Genomic DNA, 22,413 nt, shown 5'->3' on the forward strand with positions numbered 1-22,413 from the left:
CGTTGCGAAGCCAAACACTCAAAAAGGTCACAAAAGAAGTCTATCCCAATCCCTTTCACTCTGACTCTCCCAAAACTCTCTCTGTACGAGAAATCTCTCCAAGTATGTGAAATCTCTCCCAAATCTCTCCAAGTATGTCAAATCTCTCCAAGTATGTCAAATCTCTCCCAAATCTCTCTCAACTTCTTATAATCTGTGACATCCCCAATTTCACACCAGAAAAGACCGATTTGTTTATGCTTTGTTTTCAAAATCAGAGTAATCTTTTAAAGAAAACAGTTGCGGAATTTGTTCCCAAAACAAAAATATGATAAGAATTTATCAAAACATTTCTTTAAAGAAATGTATTTTCATTATATAACAATATCTCGGGATGTCATGTTCAATACAGACCAAAAGCATAAACAGAACAAAATAGACCTTACAACAGTTATTCATAACTACTGGCCTATAATCCAAAATCTCTCGTTATGTCAGCCAACTTATGCTCTCGTGCCATAACCTGTAATATAAAGAAAACTGAGAGGGTCAGGCTTGGGAGCCTGGTGAGCATATAGGGTTTTCAACCCACAATAATATAATTATTATATTCACTTATCAAACAATCAATCCAATTACCCACCCCCATTATCTTCATTTATTTCTTAAAGATTTACCCTAAGAACCGATTACCCTTCTCCCATTCATTCCTAAGAATTGCCCTAAGGAATTCGCACAAAGTCTAGTGCTGCCATGGTTCTTAGATCACCTCTGGTGAACACGCGGTTCAAAATAATTAATGAACACCTAGTGCAAGAACACCCATTGAACACACTCCGTTCAATAATACCTAATGAACACCTAGTTCAAAAACACCTAATGAACACTTAGTTCAAAAACACCTAATGAACACTTAGTTCAAAAACATCTAGTGAACACTTAGTTCAAATATCCCTGGTGAACTCAATCACCTAAGGAACACAGAGTAAGAAAGCTCTTAGTTCAAACCACGTGATAATAATGTATATCTCGATCCTGCAAAACCACTAATATTATTAACACATATAAATCATATTTCTAAAACAATCTATCCCATCCCGTCGATCCCCACACACTGACCCTATACAATGATCTTACGAGATCTAGCCTAAGGAATCGATATGAACAACAACTGATGAGCTGCTTCGGAAATTCCCTGGCAGCAAACGAGGATCAATAAAGACATCAAATGAGGGGAATGGAATAAGTTTCACCACGAACCTTCGTTCGTAAAAGAAAGAACCACAAGACAATTAAGTCAGGGGTAGTTATCTAGATAACAATGCCTAGGCGTGGTCCGACTATCATGAGGTATTATACCTCTAGACTCTCCCTATCCAACATCGAACTTTTCCTAGCAGTGGCCTGAATACATGAGGTATTTCACCCCCAGACGCACCCTATCCAACAATATAACACCAAACATACCTAGCAGTGGTCTATTACCGACACACTTTATTAGGCAGTCTACGAAGTTCCCTTAATTACTTCGTGAAAGAAAACGCTGACATATGAAGCTCGGTCGATCACCTCATAAAAGAAACGCTGACTCCAAAGCTCTCTTAAAATAAAAGTATGGGGAAATACTACTAGAGTACTCCCGTATGCTCCCGTAACCGACACACAAAATTGTCAAAAGGACTTTGTACATGATAGTACTTCTGGGACATTATAGTACTCTGGTATGCGAAAGTCTCGTACCCGAGAACATAATAGTACCCTGGCACAAGCAGCACCCAAGACACAGAGCTTTGAAAAGGACTTCGTACATAAAATGTACTTCTGTACGTAGGACATACTCCACCGATCATCAATCTCACCCACACGTACTCTTAATAACAGACTACCCAAAGTCCAATCTTAATTGAACTAAACATCCCTATTTAAGTCTTAACCCATCACTAGGCAAGCCTACAATGCCTATAATCAATTTTTGATACTATCTCCGTTTAGGCAATGCCAACTAGTGTATACTTAACACAAGGTTTTAAGTAATAATATCATATATACACATCTTAACACATATTGAACCATATCTGATTTGCACGTTGTATATCATCAAATATATCTAACACGTATTTTGGACAATAACAAATACTTCACATACATATGTATATTTCATACTTTAATCAATACTCTTATTAAAATCACGTTCCTAAAAGGGACTATACACATGATACCTTATCGAATGAACACGTAGTTCAAATATACATAATCCGTACTCCCGGATCTTAAATTTGCCTCATTACCTAATCCATATTCCCGGATCTAAAACTAACCTCTTGATCTGATCCATACTCTCGGATCTAAAACTAACCTCTTGATCTGATCCATACTCTCGGATCTAAAACTAACCTCCTGATCTGATCCATACATCCAGATCTAAAACAAGTTTATCTCTTTATCCTTTTATCTCATGGTCCAACCCATCTTTTATCACCTACCAACAACCTCATCTACCCATGTTCTACCCAACATATTTTTAGATACAAAATACATATATAGTTTAACTCATTAAAACTTATATAATTCATCCATTCCACAATCATCTAAAATAAACAACAATATATTATACACATAGCACGTATTTCATAGCAAATACTTAATATTTATGTGTTAGAAGAAAGTGACTACACACTCACTTGATCAGAAGATGATCTGGCAGCACTACGGCTTGTAGAAGTAGTATCCTTCGGTGAAACTGTGATCTCTTCACACACCGGACTTCTCGCGGGCAGAGCTTCGGCTCGGAAACTCTTTTCTTCTCGGGATCTTCGGGCTTCGGGACTCGCTTCGGGTCTCGGGATGATACCGGGGCTTCGGGGGGTTAAAAGAGGGCTTAGAGAGAGTATCAGGAGTGAGAGAGAAGAGACGGAGCAACCAAAATCGGCTGACCCTTGATTTCTATTTATAGGGCCATTTTTCTGGATTCACGTCGTGAATCTCAAATATTCACGTCGTGAGTTCAATAGTCATCAGGTGCGTCATCGCCACTTGCGTCTGTCAGGCTCCAGAAGTCATAAATACTGAGTTCACGTCGTGAACACTGTATTCACGTCGTGAACTCTGACAGTTTTGGGGTTTCGCGCCCCGAACTTCAGAAATTCATAACTTTCGCATACGAACTCCGTTTTCGACGTTCTTTATATCCACGCGTAGGTGAGATTATGCTCTACAACTCTCGTTTAGACTTCATTGGCTAATTTTGACTTTATTTTTATTATATTATTTTTAGTAGGCCGGGACAGGAAAACTCCGTTAGAAATCCATAACTTCTTCGTCTGACGTCCGTTTTCGTCTATCTTTTTACCGTTGGACTACTATCGATGAGATCTTCGATACTCGTTTAGATCATTTCGGCTAGAAATCACTCGATCTCATATTCGAACTTCGGGCTGCATACTGCTAATGCTGAAACTTCGAAAAATCATAACTTCCTCATACGAAGTCAGATTTAGACGTTCTTTTTATGCACGATCTCGGTTTAACGTATTCTACGACTTTCATTTAGATCGCTAAGGCCAAATATCGCTCTAACGTAAATTCACTATTTACGTCGCGCTGTGTCGTGTCGGTTCTGTCGCGAAACTTCAACAGGTCATAACTTCTTCGTTATAACTCGGATTTCAACGTTCTTTATATGTATGGAATCCTTGTAACATATACTATACCTTAGTTAAGATTAATCCTTATAAATAATCTTCCATCAAAAAGTCATTTTTGATGCTTATCGTCTCTAAATTGACTAGCCCGGATCTACGGGCGTTATAATTATCTCCCCCTTAGGATGATTACGTCCTGGAATCATCAACGAAAATAGGACTTGTATAATGATTCCATACGCTATCTCTTCATCCTAGGTAATAACCGTAACTTCTATGTTTCCTCGAAAGAGTATTTAACTCTATGGATTTCTTGACCGCAGACGATGCCCAATCTTGCATCTGCTTATCGTACTATGTTGTACTTTCAATCGTAACCTTCGAGTTACCAAATAAGTCCTTATTGTGGACTCCTTCTTCTTCTTAGGATAAATACTTTCCTTTATCTATTGTAACAGACCGATGGGTCGTGCTCTATTGACCTCTCATCGCACGATGCGACGCTTAGACTCGGTCTTTTTAAAGTTAAATTCCAGAATGGAATATACCTTCCTTCATATTCTAATGTGATATAATCACATTTCAGCATGTAGCATTTCTACCTGCAAACTTCTTTCAACAACGAGCGCGATACTATCGATCGCATTAATTTCAACGTTCTGACTTAAGTCAGATGTTACATCTAACTTAGTCCTCTAGACCACGTAACATACTCATCGCAGTCGAACTCAAATTTATATGACCACTAGGGTCGGAATAACAACCATCTCACTAATCATTACCGAAACAAGGGTAATGACATACTCGAATAAAACGAAATCAATCACCAGCTTCTTGGTAACCTTGTGACTTTCCCTGATCCAAGTGCGAGTCCTGTGCTTCCGGTAGTATATGCATCTACTACCTTTCACACCTACTCATACTCGTCCCAAGTATTGTCTCGCAGTTCCCAAGTCCTAAAATCACAAAACAATTTAACACATACGAATGTGTCCAAATAATCATAAACAATTTTCCTAGACTCTACTAGGACTTCTTCATTGCGTATCTTCAATCATCAATTCTACTTCAACTCGATTGGTGATGGAAATACCGGGTGATGAGACAACCTCAAGAATTACACCAATCTCTCCATCATCCTGCCAATCGAAGGTGTACTTCAGACGTACCGTACTCCTCTAAACGTACTGTTATTTCATAAGACATACTCTAAAGGCAAGATACCACTCTTACGATATCCTCTGATAGGTGTCATCCACTATCATAAGCCTTTTTCATTTCCTCCATTTACTTAATTTCTCTACGAGTCTTCACCATGACCCTTTGTACACCCAAGCAGACATTCGGTGTACCAAGCGAGAATTTTTAAGATAAGAAAGCTTTAATTACGATAAACGTATAAATCTCCTTATCACCCCGAAACGTTTACATGCTAGTTCTAATATCGTAGTCACATGCTTAGAATCCTACACACATAAGGTTTCCAGATCCGGTCGGCAACAGACCATGGATCCGAACAAATAATAACATCAATTTAGCTATCACACAAAACAATTAGCACATAAAAGCATTTTAGGCATCATTCCTAAAATAAACTAGTGCTTGTGTCCATTTAGGTGTACTACCTAACATATTTTAGACATACTCCTCACGATCAATACTTAACATTCTAAGTTTAAGTCTAGAAATTTCCTAAAAATTCCTAGTTCGCTTAAACTAATGCCCTGATACCAACTGTGACATCCCCAATTTCACGCCAGAAAAGACCGATTTGTTTATGCTTTGTTTTCAAAATCAGAGTAATATTTTAAAGAAAACAGTTGCGGAATTTGTTCCCAAAACAAAAATATGATAAGAATTTATCAAAACATTTCTTTAAAGAAATGTATTTTCATTATATAACAAAATCTCGGGATGTCATGTTCAATACAGACCAAAAGCATAAACAGAACAAAATAGACCTTACAACAGTTATTCATAACTACTGGCCTATAATCCAAAATCTCTCGTTATGTCAGCCAACTTATGCTCTCGTGCCATAACCTGTAATATAAAGAAAACTGAGAGGGTCAGGCTTGGGAGCCTGGTGAGCATATAGGGCTTTCAACCCACAATAATATAATTATTATATTCACTTATCAAACAATCAATCCAATTACCCACCCCCATTATCTTCATTTATTTCTTAAAGATTTACCCTAAGAACCGATTACCCTTCTCCCATTCATTCCTAAGAATTGCCCTAAGGAATTCGCACAAAGTCTAGTGCTGCCATGGTTCTTAGATCACCTCTGGTGAACACGCGGTTCAAAATAATTAATGAACACCTAGTGCAAGAACACCCATTGAACACACTCCGTTCAATAATACCTAATGAACACCTAGTTCAAAAACACCTAATGAACACTTAGTTCAAAAACACCTAATGAACACTTAGTTCAAATATCCCTGGTGAACTCAATCACCTAAGGAACACAGAGTACGAAAGCTCTTAGTTCAAACCACGTGATAATAATGTATATCTCGATCCTGCAAAACCACTAATATTATTAACACATATAAATCATATTTCTAAAACAATCTATCCCATCCCGTCGATCCCCACACACTGACCCTATACAATGATCTTACGAGATCTAGCCTAAGGAATCGATATGAACAACAACTGATGAGCTGCTTCGGAAATTCCCTGGCAGCAAACGAGGATCAATAAAGACATCAAATGAGGGGAATGGAATAAGTTTCACCACGAACCTTCGTTCGTAAAAGAAAGAACCACAAGACAATTAAGTCAGGGGTAGTTATCTAGATAACAATGCCTAGGCGTGGTCCGACTATCATGAGGTATTATACCTCTAGACTCTCCCTATCCAACATCGAACTTTTCCTAGCAGTGGCCTGAATACATGAGGTATTTCACCCCCAGACGCACCCTATCCAACAATATAACACCAAACATACCTAGCAGTGGTCTATTACCGACACACTTTATTAGGCAGTCTACGAAGTTCCCTTAATTACTTCGTGAAAGAAAACGCTGACATATGAAGCTCGGTCGATCACCTCATAAAAGAAACGCTGACTCCAAAGCTCTCTTAAAATAAAAGTATGGGGAAATACTACTAGAGTACTCCCGTATGCTCCCGTAACCGACACACAAAATTGTCAAAAGGACTTTGTACATGATAGTACTTCTGGGACATTATAGTACTCTGGTATGCGAAAGTCTCGTACCCGAGAACATAATAGTACCCTGGCACAAGCAGCACCCAAGACACAGAGCTTTGAAAAGGACTTCGTACATAAAATGTACTTCTGTACGTAGGACATACTCCACCGATCATCAATCTCACCCACACGTACTCTTAATAACAGACTACCCAAAGTCCAATCTTAATTGAACTAAACATCCCTATTTAAGTCTTAACCCATCACTAGGCAAGCCTACAATGCCTATAATCAATTTTTGATACTATCTCCGTTTAGGCAATGCCAACTAGTGTATACTTAACACAAGGTTTTAAGTAATAATATCATATATACACATCTTAACACATATTGAACCATATCTGATTTGCACGTTGTATATCATCAAATATATCTAACACGTATTTTGGACAATAACAAATACTTCACATACATATGTATATTTCATACTTTAATCAATACTCTTATTAAAATCACGTTCCTAAAAGGGACTATACACATGATACCTTATCGAATGAACACGTAGTTCAAATATACATAATCCGTACTCCCGGATCTTAAATTTGCCTCATTACCTAATCCATATTCCCGGATCTAAAACTAACCTCTTGATCTGATCCATACTCTCGGATCTAAAACTAACCTCTTGATCTGATCCATACTCTCGGATCTAAAACTAACCTCCTGATCTGATCCATACATCCAGATCTAAAACAAGTTTATCTCTTTATCCTTTTATCTCATGGTCCAACCCATCTTTTATCACCTACCAACAACCTCATCTACCCATGTTCTACCCAACATATTTTTAGATACAAAATACATATATAGTTTAACTCATTAAAACTTATATAATTCATCCATTCCACAATCATCTAAAATAAACAACAATATATTATACACATAGCACGTATTTCATAGCAAATACTTAATATTTATGTGTTAGAAGAAAGTGACTACACACTCACTTGATCAGAAGATGATCTGGCAGCACTACGGCTTGTAGAAGTAGTATCCTTCGGTGAAACTGTGATCTCTTCACACACCGGACTTCTCGCGGGCAGAGCTTCGGCTCGGAAACTCTTTTCTTCTCGGGATCTTCGGGCTTCGGGACTCGCTTCGGGTCTCGGGATGATACCGGGGCTTCGGGGGGTTAAAAGAGGGCTTAGAGAGAGTATCAGGAGTGAGAGAGAAGAGACGGAGCAACCAAAATCGGCTGACCCTTGATTTCTATTTATAGGGCCATTTTTCTGGATTCACGTCGTGAATCTCAAATATTCACGTCGTGAGTTCAATAGTCATCAGGTGCGTCATCGCCACTTGCGTCTGTCAGGCTCTAGAAGTCATAAATACTGAGTTCACGTCGTGAACATTGTATTCACGTCGTGAACTCTGACAGTTTTGGGGTTTCGCGCCCCGAACTTCAGAAATTCATAACTTTCGCATACGAACTCCGTTTTCGACGTTCTTTATATCCACGCGTAGGTGAGATTATGCTCTACAATTCTCGTTTAGACTTCATCGGCTAATTTTGATCTTATTTTTATTATATTATTTTTAGTAGGCCGGGACAGGAAAACTCCGTTAGAAATCCATAACTTCTTCGTCTGACGTACGTTTTCGTCTGTCTTTTTACCGTTGGACTACTATTGATGAGATCTTCGATTCTCGTTTAGATCGTTTCGGCTAGAAATCGGTCGATCTCATATTCGAACTTCGGGCTGCATACTGCTAATGCTGAAACTTCGAAAAATCATAACTTCCTCATACAAAGTCAGATTTAGACGTTCTTTTTATGCACACTCTCGGTTTAACGTATTCTACAACTTTCATTTAGATCGCTAAGGCCAAATATCATTCTAACGTAAATTCACTATTTACGTCGCGCTGTATCGTGTCGGTTCTGTCGCGAAACTTCAACATGTCATAACTTCTTCGTTATAACTCGGATTTCGGCGTTCTTTATATGTACGGAATCCTTGTAACATATATACTATACCTTAGTTAAGATTAATCCTTCTAAATAATCTTCAATCACAAAGTCATTTTTGATGCTTATCGTCTCTAAATTGACTAGCCCGGATCTACGGGGGTTACATAATCACTCGGGGCATCCCGACCCTTAATTTAGTGGAAAACCGCTCGAAAACGGAAGTCTATGCGAAAAACAGCCTTAAGGAGCCGAACCCTCTTAAGGAATCGAGACCTCTTAAGGAGCCGAACCCTCTTAAGGAACCGAAACCTCTTGAGGAGTCGAACCCTTCTTAGGAACCGAACCTACTGAGAACCAAACATCCTGAGAACCGAAACCTTGCATCAGAACCGAAACCCTCTCAGCCGAAATGGACAGAGGGCTCGGTCTATTTCGGTCCCCTGACTAATCCGAACCGAGACCTGACCTTCGGCTCCCCCTTCCCACTTTCGGTCCGAGAGGACTTTACTTTCGGTCCGAGAGGACTTCAGATTCGGTCCGAGATGCGCAGCTGAAGGCCGAACCCTACTCTCGGTTTCCCCATCTACTCTCGGTTCTAAGGGCTAGGACCGAACCTCCGGCCCTGAATTTCGGATATTTGCACTTTTCACCCGGTTTTCAATATTTTTATCGTTTTGAGCCCATTTTTCGAGATTTTAACGCGGGATTTTCACCCAAACTCGTATTTTGACATATAAAACCCTAAATATTTATATTTTATCTATATTTTGGGGAAAATCCTTGCCTTAGAATAAAATCTATTTGGTGAGATATTTAGGTGGAGTATTGACTTATCCTTTGGACAAGGACACAAGCAACCTCCCCATACCTTCATAGTACAACCCCTTGTCCTTCCACCATACCTAGTCATTCCATAGTACTTTTCCCACCATTTTTCAGCCACACACTTGGTCAAGAGCTGGAAAACACTCCTCTCTCCTCACATTTCTCTCATTTTCCACCAAAGAACAAACTTCATTCTCTCTCACTTTCTCTCTCTAAATTTCGAGATTCAAGGCTAGTCTCCAAGCTTTCCTTCTACATTGGTAAGTATATTCCTCCTACACTTAGATATTCTACTATCCTTCATCCAAATCATAGATTGCTTACACAAATATCGTCATATTGTGTTAGATCTTCAAATCTTCAAAGCATCTCCCAAGTGTTCTTGAGTTGAACATTTCTTTTCTCCATCATCCACCTACTGAAATCACTCAAGGTGAGTTCATACCCCTATCTTTTCATGTTTTTCTTAAGTTTTAAGGGGGGGAATACAAGTTAAAACACCAAGAACACAACTAAACTCATTCTACAGCTTTCATCGTAAACGTTTAACTCCATTCATGGACTGTTTTGGTCAACTTAAACATTTTAGTTTTCAAAACTGTATTAGACGCAAATAGTTCAGGTTCATACCTTTAAAATGACTACTTTCACATCTCCATACGATTTTTCTACGATTTATGGTGATTTTTACAAAACTGCCTATCATTTCAGAAACGAATTCGGACCAGTCTGTGAATATGAACATTTTAACACAAGTTAAAGACTTCTAAAAATCATAATAAAAATTATGAATAAACTAGACACATTTTATGAACTATCAGAATTTACGGATTCAGTTTTCGACTTCGTATGATTTTTCTATGATTTTTCTAAAACAGTGCAGGACGGTTAGAAACTACTTAACAGCTTATAACTTTCATAACACTTTGTATTATGTTGAGCAAAGTGTATAACAATAAGTTCTAAATATTGAATGTATTTTGTTGTTAGTTTATCATCATAAACTGAAATTTAGTCATTCATGATAAGGTTTCTTCATTCATTTCGAACACATATAATAGACTACAATAAGCATAGTTTATGGGTTTTTACCACATGAAAAAGGTTTCACTCTCAAAACAAATGGGTTTTTTCATATATTACATGATAAACTATAATAGGTATAGTTTATGATTCCATTAACACAACAAACATAGTTCGGAAGGTTTTATTCCCACAGAAAAAGGTTTTACACTCACGCACACCACACGTAAACTTGTTAACGTAAATTGTGAGACATTCCTCTTAGTACTCCTAGAGTACATGTTAAAATTCCTGGTAGTTATAACCAGAGTCTCTTGTATGGAGAACGTGATAGTTGTGTATAGATCTATATTGGTTTGACAGACCACACCTGAGCTGCTAGCTACAGCTAGACCGGCAGGTCTGAGGTGACAAGTGTCATTATCTTTTCGACGCCTGAGAAACGTCGTGGCAGGTTCATAGTCATAGTATGGTTATAGCGACTCACATAGGGAGTTAACAACACATAAAGTTTACAGGATTTTTCTCAAATCAAAAAGGGTTTTATGCCGATTTAAAATCAATTTTTATATCTTTAAGTATGGAAAAATACTTGTTTATTTTCGGTCCTGGGATTTAGGACTACATAACTTTTATAAAGAAAATATTGGATTTTCTTTGGAAACATATTTCTATTAAAACTACATATAGCTAGAATTATTAGACTTCAGCTATAATTGCTAAGTGTATATGATAGAGTTATATAAGAATTTAGTCACAATCGACTTAGAATTGGTGGGCCCGCCTCATCTCCTGTTCCTTGTTTGGTTGTGGACCTAGGACAGACCCATTATATTCAACGGTTTATTTAACTTAAATTTTATATAACTTATATACGCTGGGCGATATAGAAGGAATCTATGGGTCCTTCTAGGGTACATTATCGCATAACATAGAAGCATTCATTTCACACTTAATGAAGAAAATATTGGATTTTCTGGAAACATACTTTGTCGCTTTTACAAGGAAAACGGTTTCTTTCTCAAACAAAACACTTATGAACTCACCAACTTAATTGTTGACACTTTTTCAAAACTACTTGTATTCTCAGGAAATCAGTGAAATAGGAAAACCAACAACATTTTGAGGATGGGACGATAAATCGTCAAACAGTTCATTTTGTCATCATAATGTAATTGATTTTGAAACATGTAAACTTATTCCATGGTGTAACCTTTTCAATTATATTTATGATGGTTGTATATACTTTGAGCACTATTATATTCGTTGTTGTGATACTATACATGAAGTCCTCCACCCCCGGACGTTTCCGCCATCCTTGGTTTGGGGGTGTGACACACCACTATTTGAGTTTTCCATATAACAACAGTTAATGCACTGGCATGTATTCCGCACCATTCGACGCCTTGTATGGATGTAAATGGCATTCTCTTATATGCTAGACAGAAGTTGGAGATACCCAACTGGCTAATAAGCATGCGGCAGATACTCCACTCACTAACCCTGAGATCATTCATAAAACAACAAAGAAGATCCTTCAAATAAAGGAACGACTAAAGACAACACGTAGTCGTCATAAAAGATACACTAACACAATACACAAACCCTTATAATTCAAAATAGGAGATCGTGTCCTACTAAAGGTCGCAGTACGAAAAGGTGTCATTGGATTTGGAAAACGAGGTAAACTAAACCCTCCGGTACATCAGAACTTTTGAATTCCTAGCAAGGATTTGCCCGGTGGCTTACAAACTCAATTCACCCCAAGAACTAAATAAAGTTCATGATACCTTCCACGTGTTAAATCTTAAGGAGTGTCTCTCCAATGAGAGCCTTGTCTTTCCTCTCAATGAGATCCAGGTCAACACTAAACTTCATTTTGTGAAGGAACCGGTGAAGATCATGGATCGAGAAATCAAAAGCCTCAAGCAAAGTCGAATAACTACAGTAAATGCCCGACGGAACTCTTGTAGAGAGCCGAAGTTTACTTGGGAACGTGAGGACCAAATGAAACAAAAGTATCCGCAACTATTTAGTGGTGCTCCCTCCACTAGTAGAACAAAATAATAATGGAACAAAATAATCTAGAACATAATAATTTCAGAACGAAATTCCTTTAACGGGGAAGTAATGTGACATCCCGGAATTTAGGTCAAAGATTGTGAACAGTCAAGTTCACTGTAAGTCTCTTGGTAAATTGACTCACTGAGTTTTAGTGCATCTAATGTAAAATAAATGAGTTATTTCAACTATTATAAGATATCAGATGGTATCTTACTTCCAAATATGTAAACTGACAAACGAATCAAACAGCTCAAACTGCAACCCTAAGAATACGCCTGAAAAATTGAAATTTTGTATTAAGCAGGTGTGAGCCATACAAACACTCTAGTCTCATAGTACGTGTTTCCCTGATTTCGAAAATATAAAGAACATCAAAAACGGAGTTCGTATGCAAAAGATACGACTGTTTTAAGAATCCAAAACGAGTGTAATACTGATTTCTTAAAAATCGCTAAAACAGTTTGTATCCGTTGAGGGACTTGCACATCTCAAATGAAAATTTCGAAAGCATTTTGGACTCATGTCATAGTCTATTATTTAATTTCATATTTGAATATTTTTAGTAAAAGTATTTATAGAAGTTGAAAAATCAGACGTTTTCAGATTTATTATCGGGAAACATTAAACTATTGATTTTCGACATGATTCCTATTATTGGTCATGTAGTCCGGAAAATATAAAATAAAATAATTAAAATAAATTTAATGTCGGTTTATGTGAGTTCGTTAGCCCCCGTCCTTTTCAGATTTTATATTTTGGAGAGAGTACATGTTGTACGTTAACTGTTTTGAGATTGATAAATAAATTTCCTGCACAAATTGGAATAGTTCCATACTAAATCCCTATGCTAATAAATGAATAGTTTTAATCTCCATTTGCCAAGTGTCACTCTAATACAACTACTCATTAATATTATGTCATGTGTCATGTAGATATATTAGACAACTCATTTCAAAATTTAAATTTACATTTTCTAATTATATGTTAAATTTGAATTTATAATAACTTTAAAATTTTGGTATATCTCCTAATTAATAATTTATTTAAAATGATTTATTTAAAATAATTGATTAATAATTATAAATTTTTATTATGAAAGTTTAATTAATTTTATAATCGTGGTTTCACGGGTTATAAACTAGTATACTTATATATGAAACACGTAATGATATTATGTAAGTGGAAATTTGGTATGTGGTAAACCTAGTAAACTAACGAAAACAATTGTTGACAAAACTAATAAACTATATTATTAGTTATGCAGGACCATGGTTGTCAAAATTGCGACCATGATCGTAGGATCGTACGATCCTACGATCTCAGGTATGAAAAACGATGCGGATCGTAAACGGATCGTATTTTGGGTACGATCGCAGGTAGGATCGTAAGATCATTGGTAGGATCGTAGGATCGAGATCCGATCCGATCCTACCTTACCTTCATTTTTTTTTTTTTTTTGCAAATGAAATATTTTTTCCATTTTATGTCTTTTACCCTTTACCAATTTGCCATTTATCATTTTTTATTGTGAATTATGAATAATATTTCGAAGTTTTTATAACTTTTGAACGAAAAATTGAATGTTTGAAATATTTTTCATGATTAAAAACTATAAATTAAAATTATATTTTATTTTGTAGGATCTTAGGATCTCGATCCCGATCTTGCAAACCCAAAAACGATCATAAGTAGGATCCCGATCTTGATAACCTTGTGCAGGACACAATTAAATAATTATAAGAAATAGATAAATAAAAGTTTAGGAAACTTTAACATTTAAGCAGATTACTATATAAAGTCAAATAAATTTGATGTTGTGTGAATTTATGTACATGTATGATGATCATATAAAATATAAACAGAAAAAATATATTTGTAAATCAATAACATAAATTTTACATGGGAAAAAAGTACATTGCTATAATGGACGATAGAAAACTTAAAATGGAAGAAAATATAAAAAAAAATTACTATTATTATAAAAAAATAAAGGCATATTACAAAATATTACAAAATATTATGTAAAAAGGAAATTGTGAACAATTTATACAAATTATTATATAACCAAAATCTTCCCCAAAATCATAAAAATATTTATACAAGTATATGTTGTACAAATCATAATACTCAAATACCATCCTAATCTATCAAGATCATTCTAAGTAAATCCCCATATCCCCCCATATCTTAATTAAAAAATAGCTACATTTGCAAGAAGACCAATCTGTATGTACAATTACAATCAAATAAAGAATCATCCTCAATCAGGTTTACCCTCTTCCCTACACTACCCTCAACCTAACACTCCACCTTTCTTCTCCTTCACTTACCTGTCAATAAATATCCAAATAAACAACACATCAACACCCATCTGATTTATGAGGAATCGGTTATACTAGTATCCTCCAATTTTTGTTGTTTCAGTCAAGAACACACACCACAAGTTAGGATTTTTACCTGTGAAAGTCAAGAAGAGGCAGCCCCGTTCTCCCTCTCCCCCGATGACAAGCACTACTCAAACACCCCTTTCCTCATCTGTTTTCCTACTTTCCCTAGTCAAAAAGCAACAACCCCATCGATTTTCTGTCAAAAGCAAACCCAAAATATCTAATTTGTTCATTCCATAGATTCATGATAAAACAAACAACATCCCAAAAGGCCATTTTTACCTATTGATTGATCGGAAACAAGAAGAAGAAGAAGAAGAAGAAGAAGAAGAAGAAAACGACCTGTGATATTCAAGCAAAAACCACCGGACCCCCTCGCCTGCTCTCCTTGTTCCACCATCCCTATCTCTGTTCGCCTCCATCTTCGTCGATGAACAGCCGACCGTGAGGCCACAGTGCAACCACCACAGTCCCACCCTCACACTCTCTCTTCTGTTCCTAGCGACCAAAAAACTCCGAAGGTCTCATCTTCACTGACGCCGCTGCTCGCGACGCCTCCCCGGACCGATCCCCCTCAGTCTCTTCGGACCTCATCTTCCCTCGCATCTAGCAGCCGGACGGGAAGAGACAGAGCCTCACTGCTTTCGTCTCTTCTCTTCCTTCGGTTCGACCGAACACCGGAAACGCCTCCGACGATACTTCTTCATAAGTCGCGAGCCCTCGCATTTTCCTTCCCCCTGCCTTCGTGCGTCTCTTCCCGACTGCAATCACCCAACTCCACATGCTTTCGTTTATTCCTTTCATACTTCAACAAATGACGGGGACAAATAAGCCCTAATTTCCTTTAAGTTTGACCAGCCGATCGTCTCCAAGGCTTCAACAAAAACACGTTTGATTTTGACCAAGTCAAATTTTAAAGAAACTCAAACTTGCATTTCAATATATCAAAATCTACCCACATTCGACAAATACCTTACAAAATTAGTCCCAAACCCAAACATTAAACCTATTTGTTTAAAACAACCCCTCATTTGGTACTTTTTTTTACAAAAATAGTCCTAACCATTTATTTAAATTACCAAAAAGCCCCTATACTTTAGTGAAGTTACAAATCAGTCCCCAGTAGTACAAATTTGTTACGAAATGGTACCGAGAAGTATTTCATAGTTCAAGAATTGTGGATTTACGGTTTCTCACGTCAAGCTTCTCAAAGAATGCGATTTTGAACGATTGGAACTCATACTTCAAGGGTGAGTGCTTACGGCCCCTTTTTAATATTTTAATTATTTCGGAGGGGGGGGGGGGGGGGGGGGTTATGTGCCTAATTATTTTGTTTATACAAATCAATTTCCTTTTTATGTGAAAATACAATAAATCTAGTTTATAAAAATTATTATTTAACAATTTATTGTTACGAATAAACTAGTATAAATTTTTCGTATACGTATTATGGTTATTTTATCTTGAAACAACCATTTCCCACAACAAATATTATACGATAGAAAATTATATGATTTTTATTTGACATTGTATATTATAACAAACACATTATAAAATTTTGTAGTATTTCAATGATTCAAGCTATTACTATGCATGTTCATTTATATATTTAAGTACACAACATTTATACATGTATATATGTTCATTAATTTGAAACATTCATTTTTATAAAAGCGAACACATTACACTTTTACACACATGTCAAACATACTCGGCTTTTATAACCTTTATACAACCATATTCATTATGTCTAGTGACTTAATCACAATTAAGTTAGGGCTGAGAGTTATTCACCAACTTTTTAGTTAAGGGATTTTTAGTGAGACGTTATTCATTAGCTGAGTTTAAACACTTAGCATACCCATACTACTGTAACCGTTAATCTTCGGAGCGAGATATATATATATATATATATATATATATATATATATATATATATATATATATATATACAGGGTTGACATCTCCACCTGCGGTTGCTACCTACAACATTGACCGATCAATCAAATCGGGTGATAGGTGTATACAATTTTTACTCAATGTTTTAAAAACCGGTTTTTTAGTTGAACCGGTCTGGTGACCGGTTTCCGGTTTGACCGGTTTAACTGCCGGTTCAACCGGTTTTCTAATTTTTTTATGTTTTTTATTTTTTTCCTGCATATATATAATTATATAAAACCAATAATTTAACATCCACACGTTCAAACAATAAAAATGCATATGACAAAATTTGTAGATCAATCCAAACACATTAAAAACACATTGCCATAAGTTTTATATCAATCCAAATACATCCAAAAAAATGTAAAAGGTAATACCTAAAAAAAATATAGTTTTAGCTTAAAAGTAACGCATCAAGATTAAATCAAATTATGGATCTTGAGACATTGGAGTGTTATATGCATCAATCTCACGATCGCTTAATAAATGAAATTCACTGTCAACTTCATCATTATTAAAAACAGGATCGGTTTCTTTTTCTACAATATAAAAAAAACAATGTTAATGTCACAAAATAGATTAATAATAAACTAAAATTATAACACTATATTAATATTTATGGTAAAAAATGTCACCTTGTGTTTGAGAAGTCGGTTCATGCTCTTCTTCGTCAATCATATTTTCTAAATCATTGTAATCAAGTTCTCCTTCCGGCTCTTTTTCAACCACCCAAAAATCTGTCTTATCAATACATTCATAGTCAATAGGATCGTAAGACCTTTTATCAACCTTGAGTCTACAAAATCATTCACAAAAAAAGTTGTAAAAATAAAATGACATTGCTATTAATTAAATATTTTATTATAATATAACATACCTATTTTTTAAACGCAAGTTGTAGTGCACAAATACAAGATCATTTAGTCTTTGATGTTCCAGCCTATTCCTCTTTTTTGTGTGAATCCTTTCAAAGACACTCCAATTACGTTCACAACCGGAAGAAGATGCGGTTTGACTTATTATTCTAATAGCAAACTTTTGTAATATTGGAGTATCTCCACCAAATAACTTCCACCACTCATCTACAAATAAAATGGTAAGAAAAAAATATATTTCACAATAATATAGTTAATAATAGTATACAAAAGTAAAATTTTACCTGGACGTGTACTAGTACGAGAAGCAATGACACTATATCTACCAAAAGTACCTTCACTGTCACGAAACTTGCCTAGAGATAGTGTAAGATCTAAAATGCTTGTACCAGAAAAATTCTTCTCAACCATACCGAGAACACCTTGAAACACCTCTCTCTTAGAACAAACATTCTCCTGATTATACTGAAAAACTGGATTTAACCAATACGCTGCACAATGAATACTTTTTCTTAGCATTCTATCCCAACGACGATCAATTATGTCAGTATAAGGCTTGTATAATTCTTTCTTCTTCTTAAATAATTCCTTTACCCCTCTTCTTACCCGATACATTCCCTCATAAACATAACCCAATGCAGGTTTTTCATCTGAATCACATTACCGCAAAAGCCTTAACAAAGGAGTCATCACTTTTACCGTAATCAAACAATTTTTCCAAAAATTTTCATTCAAGACAATATCTTTACATTCAACCGCATTTCTCACTTTCAACATCTTCTTAAAGTCGTTAGATATGACCATTGCTTGTAAATCGGCTTTATGGTCATACAAACTTTTCAATGCAATAAACGCAGTACCAAAACGGGTAGCACCTGGACGGATGATTTCTGTCCAACCATCTCTTTTTCTTAACCAATTCAAGGGCCACTTATGATTGTAAATAAAAACAGTAACCCTAGACGCAAGAGTGACCAAACTTTTTACATTATCTAATTCTGAAACATCCTTTAATATAAGATTAAGACAATGTGTTGCACATGGAGACCAAGTAATAGAAGGACATCTTTCACATAGGTTATTACCAGCAAGTTTGTAATTGGCATCATTATCAGTAACAATTTGAACCACATTCTTGTGTCCTACCATTTCAACAATCTCAACAAAACAAATTACACAAATTTGAAGCATTACTCTCTATATCAGATGCATCAACATATTTAAGAAATGATATTCCTTTCGGACAATAAACCAAAAAATTTATCAAATGGCATTGCCTACTATCACTCCACCCATCACTCATAATTGTGCAACCACTTTCAATCCATTGACTTCTATATGAATCAATTAACAATGAAATAGACTTCTTTGCATCTGACAATAAATTGACCCTCCTAGCATGATAATTAGGTGCTTTGTACCCATGACCAAAACCTGCTATTTTATCTACCATATGTTGAAAATAAGGAGAGTTACAAGCATTCATAGGTACACACGCATCATAGAACCACATCGCAATTGCTAAATCGACCTCATGTATTTTTTGCTTAGTTTGCATGGCAGATTTAATAGTGGGTTGAGAAGGATCATTTATACCTTTTGTGAAGAAATGATGAAAACTTGATGTACCTTTCCGTTTTCTTTCTTTATTAGGTCGTGCTTTGACATTTCGATTTTGTGTTTCTTCCGTCTCTTCATCGTCATCCGAGATAGTAACATTATTTATGCCATCACCACTAGCTTTACGTTTTTCCCTTTGTGTCGTTCCTTTCAAAAGACCTTGCATTAAGAAACGAACTTCTGGAGATACTTTAGTATAAATTGATATGTCACAATAACACTGGCAAGATGTTTCTTAGCTCTGCTTATGCCACCACCACGCCAAACTTTTTGACAAAATTTACATATGTAACTCTTGTTTCCCATGCTTTATCCGTCTTCGTTCTTACATTTGATTGAACGAAAGGTTGTGATTGAGATTGTGTTTCCATTGGTTGTTTGTCTCTAGAATCCATGTTAAACTGTATTATAAAACCAGAGAACAATTTCAAAATCAGAATAACAAACATAAATAAACTAAAACTAACAAAATTTGACAAATACAAATTGACTGACCAAACAATTTTTGAAGTTCCATATATATATATATATATATATATATATATATATATATATATATATATATATATATATATAGGTTTAGGTTCTATGGAAAACAAAAAACCCTAAAAAAAACCCTAAAAATCATTAAAATGCATAAAAAAATACTTAAAGATCACAAAACTTTTTTTTGAATTTTTTTATCAAAAAATCGCAACTTTTAGGTCAAAATCGCTGAAAAAAAAAATTTCGAAATTTTTTTTTTTACAAAAAAAAAAAAAAAATTGATTTTTTTTTTTTCAGCGAAATTGTAAAAAATGCTGCGATTTTTTGATAAAAAAATTCAAAAAAAAGTTTTGTGATGTCTTGGTATTTTTTTTATGCATTTTTATGATTTTTAGGGTTTTTTTTGTTTTCCAAATAACCCTTCCCTATATATATATATATATATATATATATATATATATATATATATATATATATATATATATATATATATATATATATATATATATATATATATAATAAACTTAAACAGTGGGTAATCGTTCATAAGTCATAACCAAAATTAATTAGAATAATGTATGGTGAAAGTAAAGAGGATAGGACTTATGTATTGATTTTTTTCAATTGACTTAATTAAAGTCATGTATCATGTATGAACTATGGATCGTAGGTTCACCGATTAAAATTGAACTAAAAAAACACATGTGCTCAATTCTTACCTGTAGACTGTAGTAGGTTGCGGCTTTCGAAGATGAATGCTAGATTAAAAAAGAGCAACGTTATTATGGAAGATTAAGTATTGAACTATTGATTACGTCGACCATGGAGATAACGAGAGATAAAAAAAATTGACCTACTGTGCTTTAACATTCAATGTAAATTGTAACATGCTATACTTGCTGCAACACGCATTCCATATTTTAGCCCAAAAAGTTTTTCTCACCCGTTTAAACGAATCCGGATCATTACAACCGGAAAATAACAATAACCGGCCGGTTCACACCGGCATCGAATCTAACATAAAACCGGTCCTAATTAAACCGGACACTACACCGGTTCCCGGTTCGACCGGCCGGTTCGAACCGGTTTTTAAAACTTTGTTTTTACTACAACGTCCAATGAAGCGTTGTATGAGGTACACTCATGTGACATCCCCTAATTTCTCGGCCAGAAAAGACCGATTTAGTTTATGTTTTTAAAATAAAATCAGAGTAATCCTTTTAAAAGATGTTGCGGAATTTGTTCACAAAACAAAACATGATAAAAATTTATCAAAACTTTTCTTTAAGAAATATATATTTTCATTTTATATCAAAACCTCGGGATGTCATGTTCCGATACAGATCAAAAGCATAAACAAGACATTATAAGCCTTACAACAGTTATTTACAACTACTGGTCTATAATCCAAAAATCTCTCATCATCATCCGGCTATGCTCGGGGTCCACTACTTGTAATATAAAAAGCTGAGTGGGTCAGACTTGAGAGCCTGGTGAGCATATAGGGTTTTCAACCCACAATAATAATAAACTTATTAAGTTCATCAATCAACAATAACCCTGATTACCCATTCCCGTTATCCTCACTTTACGTCCCTAAACACCTATCACAAGGGACCTAGCCTAAGGATTATCATCGGGATGGACATTACTGCTAAGGAGACTCCTCAGCCATACATGTCCTAAAAGCAACCATGAGGGGGGTGGAGTACACCAATGAACATATAGTTCACTAACACCTACAAGTTGCGAACCTGCTAGTGTTCTACTGGACTGTCTAGAAAGGTCTGTGGTCGTCATCTATACTCCGCTAGACGACTACAACAACAACAACAACAACAACAACAACATCGAGGCCTCTCATCATTTTAACACACATCGACTATTTCGTCTACCCATGTTTTACCCAACATATTTGTAGATAAAAATACATATACCGTTTAAAACTTGTATAAAACATCTATTCAATAGTCATCTCAAATAAACAATTAATATAATTACGCATAGCACGTATTTTATAGAAAATAATTCATATCTATTTGTAAGATGAAAGTGACTACACACTCACTTGATTTAATGATAATTGGGCAGCACTTCGTTCCCTAAAACAATCGTTTCTAATAAAACCGGTAGTTTTATTGACAAACCGGGCTCTGCGAGGGTTGCGCTTCAAAACCGAAAAGATAAATTTTTCCGGGTCTTCGGGCACTTCGGAACGTATTTTGGGTGTTTGGTACAATACCGGGGCTTTGGGGGAAGTTGGAATGGAAGAAATATGGGTTTAGGGGTGAAATATGGCAATTTTCCAAATTACCACCGGGAGGGTTTGCACCCTTCTATTTATAGGGGGGAGGCTTCGGATCCGAGGACTGAGAAGCGAACACATGGCAACAGATGCGAGGGGCAGGTGGCGCGCATGCGAGGCTCGGACA

The 22,413-nt window shown here is 35.7% G+C and overlaps 1 pseudogene; it reads right to left on the reverse strand.

The window, feature by feature from the left end:
- Positions 1-17,429: 17,429 nt before the first annotated feature.
- On the reverse strand, positions 17,430-19,661 carry LOC145139609 (uncharacterized; annotated as a pseudogene).
- Between the last annotated feature and the right edge of the window lie 2,752 nt (positions 19,662-22,413).

This window comes from Lactuca virosa, chromosome 9, assembly GCF_052849685.1.
Source record: "Lactuca virosa cultivar CGN04683 chromosome 9, Lactuca_virosa_CGN04683_v6, whole genome shotgun sequence".
Classification (NCBI taxonomy): Eukaryota; Viridiplantae; Streptophyta; class Magnoliopsida; order Asterales; family Asteraceae; genus Lactuca; species Lactuca virosa.